Raw genomic sequence first — 11,864 nt, forward strand, 5'->3', positions numbered from 1 at the left:
TAGAGCCAAAAATGTTAGAATTGTGTTGATGTCCCAATATTTATGGACCTGATTGTATTTTAATTGCCAAGGCCAAGATTCTGTCCTGTGAGATCTGAAAAACTTTTGTCAAAATGGCTTTGGGAAAGACTTTTCTGATCTCACAAGGTTGTAAATATGGGGGTTGTCCCATCTCGGCTTTTCATGGGTGAGATGGGAACAGCCAACAGAAAGCGATGGCTCAGGATAGCAGGAGTTACAGAAATGTAGTAGCTTGTTGTTCTTTGGTTTGCATAGCTTCCATTCACTGCTATCAGAGTGCCGGCTGCTCTACTGTTTCCATATCTCTGGCCACCTCTGTCAGTCGTTAACTGTGGGTTATTTTCATCTCGCTCATGGAAGGCCGAGATTTTACAACCCCTTTAGGTCCTGTACTTGGTTCTAAAACACACAGCTCATGCATGCAGAACTACTATAAAGAGGACCTTTCACCTCTCATGACATGTCTGTTTTATTAGCTACATGCATTCCCTGTGTAATACCAATTCTGGAGCATCTGTTCTTATTGATCTATGATGTACTATTCCTTTATCATTTGCACTAGAAGTTATGAATGAATTGCTGTTAGCCTTCAGTAAGGGTACAGAGGGGTGTTACCAGTTGGGGGGGTGTACCTGCACAGACTCACTCTATCCAATCAGTGCTGCCATATTCAGACTGTGCAGGTACACAAAGGTCACAATGGTCCTCTTAAAATTTTCATTTTGGCAAAACTTTATACATATGAAAATACATATTGTGGAAATGTGGAATGTAAAATCCCATACTGTGGAGGCAGCAGAATTGGATATACAGTTAAAATCTTTAGCTTATCATTCTTAATAATTTATTGCATTATTAATGAGTTGATTAACTATTAATGTCCTGCATGGCCAGTATGTTGTACCTGGGAGAATAAATTAAGCAGTGGCTTTGACTTATTGATTCCCCCTTATTTTTTATCCTCATCAGCGGTTTCTAGTGAACTTTCAGTTTTTCCCATCTGACATACATGATGAGTTGTCTGTAAAGAAATAAAAATATATTCTGATGCTGCATAGAAGAAACCATTAAAATCCATAAAACATGACGGTGTGCTGATTGCTGAGGTCGAACTTGCCCGGTGGTTGTTCCATCAATCATATGTTGTCTCTGCTGTGGATCTCATGTAAGCTAAATTTTGTGTAGAATTTTGTCTCATCAGCTACAGCGCTCTGAATAATTTTGCCCCCTCTAACATTTCATGTCTATCAACCTACCAGTGCCTGCCCCTGATTTACTCTTTAAAGCTTTCATCTTCCTCCTCCTGGACTGCATCGATTACACTCATGTGAAACCTGTCCAGAGCATCCTAATGTCTAATATTCACAAAGTGCCTTGAATATAAGAATTCACTTAGAATTAGTTTTGTGGATATTGTTTCTGACCTGTTTTCCTTTACCTTCTTGGCACAGATACATGGCAGTGGTCCCACAGAGTTATTTGACTAGACGGAGATGTAGAATTTAAATGATTATTCTAATTATTATTATTTTTTTTATTCAAAATGAAATATTTATTACTGCATTTTTTTTGTAACACCTTTTTTCTTTAAACATAAACTCACAGTCCTCATACAAGTATTTTAATGTAAATTTGACAAAGTTTAAAGGTAACAGCATTTTTCTCTAATGAGGAACACGTGCTGAGAAAGAAATTATCCATGGACACATAATACCAATCCCTCAGCAGGTTTTACTTTGAGAACATTCTTTTTTTTTTCAATTGAGGTAACACATAGAATATATAACATGAAACATTAAAAGTACAAACTTTGAACAAATTCTGTTACAGTATTGTCTTCCTTTCTCTCAGTCACTCGGGCTCATCGTCTCACTCATTATCACACTCACTCACTCACTGCTGTACGCCCACTCACGCTTCAATCTGCGAGTTAACAATTAAGTTCAGTCTGTATCACGATCGGCGTGACTATCACATACGTGACACAGAGGGAGGGAAAGAGGAAGGCCCTGCCCAAGTGAGAGGGAAGGTGGTGACCCCTGACTCACCTTGCGGCTGGCACCTGGCTGCCCTGACGTCCCTAGACGGGTTCCTCACCCGTACGCCGATCACGTGCCTAAAACCCTGGCTTTCCCTAAGATGAGCCCTAGATAGTGAACAGGGCGGTGGGAACACTAGTCCGCACCACTAGCTCTAAAGGAAAACACCAAGGGGAGGACAGACAATACAGACTCAACATATAATCCCAGGTGGGCGACAACAGGAGACAACAAAAAACCCAACAGGGATCCGGAGGGTAGCACTCTGGAACAACAACCAGGATTCACAGCTCCAGTGGGTCAGTATAGAAGTCCAGGCAGGAAGCTCTATAACTGGCAACTAGAGAAGTGTGAGAGGAGAATATAAGGAGGTTGGGAGTGGCAGACAAGAAACAGCTGAGGAGGAGAAGCTACGGATCCCTGAGTGAGACAAAAAGGATAGCAAGGCAAACACAGAAAACAATCACTAAGAAACAACGTGATCTTTAGACATAGAGCGCGCAGCCACCCGCTGCGACTTCCTGACCCCGGGTATAACGGAGTCAGACGTGGCTCTTGACACCCTCGTGACAGTCTGTCATTTGGTGCAAAGACCAGATTGTAGGAAGACCCCCCCCCCCTTTCTCCATATGTCCACATCTAGGTTGGTGTCCATTTGTCCATGTCATGTCTGTGTCTCTGCCCCAATCCATATAGTCCTGTAGTGCTGAGGGCCAGGAGCACAGACATTTGTCACATCCATGGTTCTAGTCCAGGTCTTGGCCTTGTTCTTCGCTGGTCACAGGTAAAAATAATCTGTAGCTTTCTATGGACAGGGGGAGGGGGTTCTGGCTGAGCCAAGTCATCCTTTTGGAAACAGCACACATAGTGTGGAAAAAACAAGGATATCTCTTTTTGTCTCATCTAAAACTATTTAAATCAATAGAAATGTACAAGTTAACTTAGTTCCTACGATTTATCCTACAGTAGTCTTTCTCCTTCCAGAGGGGATTTTTTTTAATGGGCATTAAAGTGAACCCATGACTTCACATTTATGTCTTGCTTCATTGGTCCTTTGTTGTCGGTGAAAAAAAAAATTGACAAAAGTTTAAAAAATCACAGCTGTCTGGAATTTTAAAACTGACCAAAGTTCAAAAGCCTTAAAATATTATCTTTTCCCTTGAAGTTCCTTATAAGTGATGGGCTTTCTGGACAGGATGAGACTCCAAGAATTGGAGATGTTTGGGGTTATGGGGTGGTGGTGGTGGTTGTGCAGACATGGCCATCCCTTAGGCTGGGTTCACACCTGAGCGTTTTACAGCGCGTTCCTACGCGCTGTAAAACGCTCAACAAGGAGAAACCAATGCTTCCCTATCGGCATGGTTCTCACCTGGGCGTTTTACAGCGCGTACGATTGCGCTGTAAAACGCCCGACGCCCCAAGAAGTACATGAGCTTCTTTGGGACGTCTTGTCACGCGTTCCCGTACATAGACTTTCGGGAACGCGCAACAATGGGCGTTCGCTTGTCTCTGTATGCGCAATTGCAAACGCCGGTACAATCGCGCATACAGAGCGCTCCATCGCGAACGCTCAGGTGTGAACCAAGCGTAAGACAGCAATTCTCCTTGTGTCATGATGGCTGATGGTAGATGTAGGACACCGGTGGTCCATGTCTTGAGGAAGGGTGTGATGCCAACTGGGGAAAAGTGTGAGCTGGTTGTACCAAACTGATACTCAAAGGACCACCCTGAGAAAGACAGTCCCCTGGCATGTACTGCAGACTTCCCCTTATTTGTGATTGCTCTGCAATTTCTTGGTTACATATAGTGCAACTGTCCATCCATGCCCATATTAATTCCCATTCCACTCATAGGTCCTGCAGGTCGGATCCCCATATGTTGCTGCTCGTCCAACACAAAACTTCCCATAGGCTGCCCCTATGGACTATATGCTGCTCCTTGGCTCACTGCTCGATTAGACTGGTCAATCATCGACTGGACTATTCGTCTTCTAGCATTAATAAACCAGTTATTCACTTGCAATATAGTCAGCCCTGTGTCTTGTGCTAATTGTTTCTTCTGTTCTTCTGAAGGGTATGTATGCGTGAGATGTTGGAAAAGCCACGTCCTCATAATATTCGTTGCTACTTTAGGGAATATTCCTCTTTTCTTTTGTCTCTTTTTGTCCTTGTCTGAGTCATTATCGTCCCCTGTGCCAGGAGATGCAACACTGTTATCTAAAAAGTCCCCTTGTTCACTGCTGTTGTCCCCACTTTGTGACGCGTGCCCACCACTGGAAGGACCCGAAGGATCCAGAGAGTTCTTCATGGTCAGACCTGGAGCTTCCATCCCTCTCATCAATCACTAAATCTATGGGCATTTTTCCTTTCAAACAGCTGATAGCATAAATTATCATACAATTCATGGACCTTTTCTAACTCCAGGAGATGAAACCACAGGACCTGGATTGTCTGGATCATCAGATTGTCCAGCTTGGGGTTGGAGGAGAACAGTGGCTTCTCTGCACAAATCTGTTTTGCAAATACAGCGATGTCTTAATTAAAGGAATAGGAGGAGCACACATCCCCTCCTGCCACTCCGGGCTCCCGGGGGGTACATGTCACCAGTTCACACTTCTCAAAGACCAGGGCTAGAAGAGGGAAGAGGGGTTGTCCATAAATGGCATCTTTGTCCCGTTTGAGGGCATCGTTGACAGCAGATCCCATGCTGGTGGGCATAACATTTGGATGAGGGGCATGAGTTCCATAGTGCTGGCTGGCATGTAAAGGGGGTCCATGGTTTAAGTGGTTTACCTGTGGGATAGGTCGAGGGGCATGGGGATCACCATACATAGAGGTTGGGACCCCCACTCCATCCATGGCACAGTGCGGTAACTCATCGTACTCAGGAGATGATAGTTCCTAGTCGATTATTCTAAATTTTATTACAGTACACGAGGCTCCCATTATGCATAACTTTCTTTTACTGAATCTGCAGCTAAAGAGTTAAATATCAATACATAAAGAAAGAACTTGTTTAGGTACAACCTAGCATGCTTGAACATATGGTAACCAATAAGGATGTATCAGAGAACATATAAGCAATATGAGGATAAACTCTGCCCTCTTTCTTTAGCTGTGTCCGCAGTGATAACAGCTGAGGCAAAATTTTCTTGTTATATTAATTATATCATTCTATCATATTTTCTCATTATTGTTCCTATTTTCTATATTCACTCCTTGTTTCTTACTCCCTCCTGAATTAACTTGTGCTTTTATTCATCTTTTTTCATCTTTCTTACTTAACATATATGTCCTAATTTTCCTTTCCAACGTTCGATCATAGCTATTATCCGGGGGGCATGGTTGGTGGTGCTTACTTTCAGTTTCGTTCCTGTTTCAGGCGGCGCGCACTGGCTCGCAGCCGGCGTGCTCGGCCCTTCCCAGTCTGTGTCGCAGCGGTCGGGGTGTGCGGGCACCATCTGCTGGTCATTCTTTGCTGCGCAGCTCTGCAGCTTCGCCAGCACATCCAAGTGCTGCTCATTATGTTCTATGTGTTTAGCTGTTTGTTGCTGGGGGGTTGGGGGGGGGGCCCACAAGTCCGTTTAAAAAAAAAAAAAAAAAAAAAAAAAAGAGGATAGAAAATAAGCTATACAATAATCGTTATATTATAATAGTGCGTTTTCTGGTTGGTTATCATAGAGTGGGTTACTTACCTACTACTTTCACATAGTAAGTTGGTTTTCCTTCATTTCAGTAGTACCTTCAGCTACACTAGGTGTGCGCTGCAGTCCTATCGTTATATTGTCTACCTGTAATCAAAGGTAGGTATGGTAGGGGCCTTGTTTGTCATATTATTTACGCATGCTGCTGGGCAGGTGGTTAGACTGTGTTTTATCACGGGTGCGCCATTTTTCCACCTCCTCCACAGGCACTAGATTTCCCGTTGGCACTTCTAGTAGTTCTACTGTTCACGTATGGGGGTAGTTGGTACCTGAAGTCGGGCCCACTGTCATGGCATTTCCATTAAGGTATATGGCTAAAGAAAATATAATTATATATATAAAAAAAAATATAATAATAATAAAACATTTATTTTTATTTTATACGCAAGGTCTGTCACGACTACAGACTCGATTTTAAGTCCTGTCACGACTACATGCAACGATACAATGTCACGACTACAGACTCGATTGCAAGTCCTGTCATGACTACAGGCAATGGGGCAATGTCTTTCACGACTACAGACTCGATTTTAAGTCCTGTCACGACTACAGGCAAACGATGAAATGTCTGTCACGACTACCGATTCGATTTCAAATCCTGTCACCACTACAGGCATCGGGGCGATGTCTGTCACGACTACAGACTCGTTTACTAGTCCTGTCATGACTACAGGATCAGGGTATAGTGTTGCACGACTGTAGGTTCATGTCTTACGCACGGTTGTAGTTGGCGGCTCTCTATAATTCATTGATAATAAGGTGTTTGTATCATTGTTCAGGGTGGCACTGTATTTGTTGTTTGGGCTGGTAGCTGCTGGTCCCCTCATTTAGCTATCTCTTTTAGTAGGGAGATGTCTCAGAAGTTTCTGGCCGAGGGCTCGTCCTCCTCTCGCGACAGTGGTGATCTACAATCAGTACGAAACAGTATACCTGCATTGAGGTCATGGACTATCCCGAAGTTGATGGCAGAATTGTCTAAAAGAGGAATTCCGTTCTCAGCCTCAGCTAGAAAGGCAGAACTTTACCGTCTTCTCTCTACGGATTCGGCTTCACCAAGCCAGGAAGTGGTTTCCATGAATACCATCCAGACGTCACTAACTCAGCTACACGCTGTCATTAACACAATGGCTTCTTCTATGCCTGACATTCAGACTAGACTGGACACAGAAACTATTGTGGCTGTTACAATAACCACTTATCTGTATGTGTGTCTACATGGTTGCCTGATTCCAGGTAATTTTGAAAAATGGCTACCTGTCTCTTGGTGATATTGTCATGTTTTTAATAAAGTTAAGTGTAAAAAAAAAAAAAAGCCAAACACAACACGTACAGGGGAGATGGATGTGATGATGATGGATTTTGATGTACTTCTACACAGACGGACATAGGATGCTTCCTCAGGCAGTAATACTGTGTATATGCTTTATTCGTATGTTCTGCATCTTAAACTGTTATTCACCTCTGGACAGTTAACTGAATATTAGAGGTCACATGAGAAGCTTGGGGGGGGGGGGTCACATGATTGACACCATCGTTAGGCCTCATGCACACGGCCTTTGGAGGCGACCTTGGCCGTATTGTGGCCCGCAGGCGGCGGGTCAGCAATCAACGGCTGCCGGCCGTGTGCATCCCGCATCACGGATGCGGACCCATTTACTTGAATGGGTCCGCAATTCTGGAGATTCGGAATGGGGTCATGGAACGGAACACCGAAAGCACTACTGAGTGCTTCTGTGGTGTTTCTTTCCGTTGTTCCACACCAGATGTTGCCCGTGCAATTGCGGTCCCCAATGCATGGAACAGCCGCACAACGGCCGTGTGCATGAGGCCTTAGTCCCATTCGGATCTCCTACAGGTGCATTTTACAGGACTAAAATGGGTTGTAACGTTTTTGTTTTTTTTTTGTCCCATTTGGAGAGGCTATTGTCCCAATATAATAAAGTTCTTAGAGCAAAATTTTAAATGTGTCTTAGAAAAACGGACAACTACTTATTCTCTAAACACATTAATGTAATCATTGAAATCAGAACACCTCTTTAACCTGAAAGTTGTTAAAAAAAAAAAAAAAAAAACTGCCAGAATTGTCATTGTCGCCTCACAGCGTTATTATATGCAACAGCCACAGCTCATGGGGGAAAGCACACTTCCAGCTGGGGCTGAAACGATTATTCGAATCAGTCGAGAAACTCAGCACAAAAAATCCTCAATGCTCCTTTTTTGCATCGAGGACTCGTTTGTACCTTATGACCATGGAGCATGAGTAAAGCACTTGCTATTACTAGCGTTGAGCGAAGTGAGCTTCGGATGAAGCAGCCGAAGTCGCTTCATTCAAAACTTCGGATTAATACTGTACGGAGATTCGTTTCCAAACAGTATTAGAATGTATGGGCTCCGATGAGCCGTAGGGCGATATTTACAAAGTCGCGCGTGACTTTGTTGAATAACTGCAGTAGTTGACTTTTAACGCTCAGCCATATCGTTACGTGGTCACATAATGTCCTCTTGCCAGATAAGCCAGTGGATTTATACTGAGACCTTAGGTAATTTGTCACTATTTCTCCCTATGGTTTCGTATACCACCGCACTTCTATTATTGGAATCAACGTACCAAGTACATGTGAAGAACATATTCACCCTCACGGACCTAAAGCAGTTTAAAGATCGGGATATGAAGCAGTGGAAAGTCTTGTCGCCAGTGTCAACCAGTCACAGTGCAGCTTTCATATACATAGAGCTCAATAATAAAGCAGTATACAACAATCTACCACGCTGCTGTCACAGGGCTCACTTCTGTCTGCACCACAGTGAATGAGGGGTTAAAGGGGTTGTCCAGCCAACAACCCGAATAGTGTGCCCTAAAGAATCACCTTTCTGTGGTCCTGAAGGGTTCAGTTTGCGCTCTTGCAGGGACCTTGAAGTGGCTTGGTCCGTGTGTTTTTTTTTTTTTTTAAACATGGTGCACGTTAGGACCGTAGAGGTTGTTGGGTACTTGGACGGGCAACCCGGGAATTAGGAAAATGAAAATACTTAAATATTACTTTATTATAAATATATTCCTAAATACCTTTCATTAGTTATACTGTCTCGTTTTGTCTGGGGAGCAATCATTAGGAGAAATAAAATGGCCGCTGTCCTATTAGTGCACACAGAACTTGTCCTAATCACACAGCAGCAGTGAGCCAAAGAGCTGCCTCATCTTCTATGATCCTAAATACAGTTTAATATGATCTTCAGCTAAATCTCTGTAGAAATGGAGTTCATGAGGAGACATGAAGTACAGAGAGGAGGTGGAAATGTGACTAATGAGCAGCAGCACTTGTATGCTGTCCCCATTACCACAGCCCCACATTACCACAGTCTGTCCTGTCCGTCCTCTGTCCGTCCTTTCTGCTGCAACGCGACTGCTTGCAGAGGCAGATCACTCTTTAACAAGTGTCATAAATGGCTAGATCTTCCATACGGTGTGACTAGAGAGCTCACAGTTATATCAGCAGGCTCTTTCTTAATATGTATGCTATGCTTTATTCATCTCAGTGTTTTGGTCAGTGATTTCCATCAGTGATTATGAGCCAAAACCAGGACTGGAGCCTCCACAGACATAATGTATAAGGGAAAGATATGCACCTGTTCTGTGTTTAAAGCTGCACCTGGTTTGGGCGCAAAATCAATGATAGAAAACACTGACTGTGTGAATAAGGCCTTACTCTCTATCCACCCTGCCAAGAACTTTGGTCAGCCCTGGTGGCAGTTAAATGATGGAACTGGGCATGTGTGACCTCATTCAGCTCAGTAGCAGGATGTGCACATTACTATGCAGAGTGGACACCAGGGGGCACTGTCATAATAGAGTGAAGTGAATATCTCGCAACAGGAGCATTTTTGTAACAGAATGTAAATGACAAAAGTATCTCACTTAATTATTTAACATTTGTTTAGGCCACAAACCTGTGGTTCCCAGGTTTAAAGGGGGTGTTCCAACTCATCAAGTTATATTTATTATGTGCATGACATTGATATAAGTAACTTACTAATGTAGATGAATTAGCAGAAATGGCTCAGGTCCCCACTATCTTACTTCTACGTCCTCTTTATGGACTGCTCGTCTCCAGGGGTTACGGCCACCGCTGCAGTGCAGCAGCGGTGGCCGCGTTTGCGCACAGCTAGAAAAAAAGCCGGTCTTTCTGGTGGCCGGGAATTGATGGAGCCAGCGCGCATGGGCCGTGCACATGCACAACAGCTCCCGTTCCCGTCCACCTCTGTCATTCTCTCCTGTAAGATACAAATCGCTGCAAACACTTACCATAGGTTGTCACGATCTGTACAGGGTCTGCTCCGCTGAGACTGCTAGTGTTTCAGATAGTCTAGCAGCCTCACGAGCGTGCATGTGTAGTCAGGGGGCGGGATTATATTATCCCAGCGCCTCAGGCCTGCTCCATCAATCACAGCAGAGGTACCGCCCCCCCACTTCATCTCAGGAAGTGCCCCCGGACAGGCCTGTCGCTAACAGACAGGCAAAACAAGCAATTGCTTGGGGCCCCGAGCTGGCCCGGGGCCCCAAGCCCCGGTGCTTGTTTTGCTTCCTTTAAGGCTGCAGCTGCCTGAGCGCTCTATAGAGAGCCTCAGGCGGCTGCAGCACTCCTGGTTACCATGGTGGCCGGCGGCGAGCTGCGTCTGCCCGGAGAGAGAGGACAGACTCGGGGCACTGGATGTTACAATTGGACAGCCGGCTCCCTATCATTGGGCTTCCCCCCCAGTAAATGTCATCCCGCCGCCACTCTCTGCTCTGTTATTACTGTGTACATAACGCCGGGCACTGCCTGAGCTAAGCTGCCGCAGTCCGCTGTGTGCACGGGCTGAGAGTGGAGCCGGGCTCCGGTACCTGTGCTCTCCATCCCGGTCTCCGGGGAACGGCACCTTTTATAATAGGTGCTGTTGCAGCCGGTTTAACGGGCAACCCCCCCCCTCGTCTTCATCTCTGCTGGCAGCGGAGGGGTTAATATCCACTTGTCTTCCCCCAGCTCGCAAGCCCATTGGACGAGGCGCTGCAACTGGGGACATGACGTCACCTGCCCAGCGCTTCTCAATGAATTGTCTTGTATTGATGGGTTCTAGTGGGATGAGGTCTGCACTGCAGGTGGGTGGCCCGGCGTGTGCAGGGGCAATAGAGCCCGGAGGGAACGGTAGGTGAAGGGATGAGGGACTGACTGGGGCACGGACAGGAGCGCTGTGTTTACAGTTACAACAGGCGTATTGTGACGTCACCTGATTGACAGGTCGCCATGCCAGAGGGAAAAGTCGCTAGCGGCTGTCAGCGGGAGGGGGGGGGGCCTCCATGTCTATTTTGCTTGGGGCCCCCAAATTCCTTCAAACGGCCCTGCCCCCGGAGCTGTGCACTGAGGACTGAAATAAGGAGGGGAGAAAACCCCTTTAAGTATCCAGGAAAATAAGTAATTATATATTTCCCAGTAAGGGGACTGAAACTTTGCACCTTGGGTGAATAAAGGACACTACTTTATTGTAAGTGCCGCGGAAATGTATATATATGTGAATGCCCCCTAAGAGAGTTTAGATATTTTAGCTGGGTGGATTTGTGGATGGTACAGTGTAGGAATCTGCCAGCTTGGATTTGTACAGTGTGTCTCTGACAAGTGATTGTGGGAAAGGTTGCTGTCTGTGAGAGGTCTGCATCTGAATGGGAACAAGCCATCTGTTCTGATGAGGTTTACAAATTGCATGGAGCGCGGGGAGGGAAATGAACACTTGGCTGGCTTTGAACAGGCGAAAATGCATGCCACAATGCCCACACATCCCTGATAACATCTAAATGAATGAACGTGTACGCTTTCTCTTTATTAAGTGTTCTGATATCTGTGAGCCATGCTGCTGTATTACAGCCTTAAAGGGGTTGTCCAGGTTCAGAGCTGAACCCAGACATTCCCCCATTTTCACCCCTCCGGCCCCTCTGATATGAGCATTGTAGCATTTCATGCATTGCGCAGGGTAAGGGCTCCTTTGTTTATATTTTTATAAATACCTGCTAGGGCAACGCTTAGTACCGGTGATGTCACCAGACTCACTGCTGGTGGGAGTCTCCGCCTAGT

The 11,864-nt window shown here is 45.2% G+C and overlaps 1 pseudogene; it reads right to left on the bottom strand.

The window, feature by feature from the left end:
- Positions 1 to 3,857: 3,857 nt before the first annotated feature.
- LOC122935623 lies at positions 3,858 to 8,380 on the bottom strand (annotated as a pseudogene).
- Between the last annotated feature and the right edge of the window lie 3,484 nt (positions 8,381 to 11,864).

Source organism: Bufo gargarizans, chromosome 4 (genome assembly GCF_014858855.1).
Source record: "Bufo gargarizans isolate SCDJY-AF-19 chromosome 4, ASM1485885v1, whole genome shotgun sequence".
NCBI lineage: Eukaryota > Metazoa > Chordata > Amphibia > Anura > Bufonidae > Bufo > Bufo gargarizans.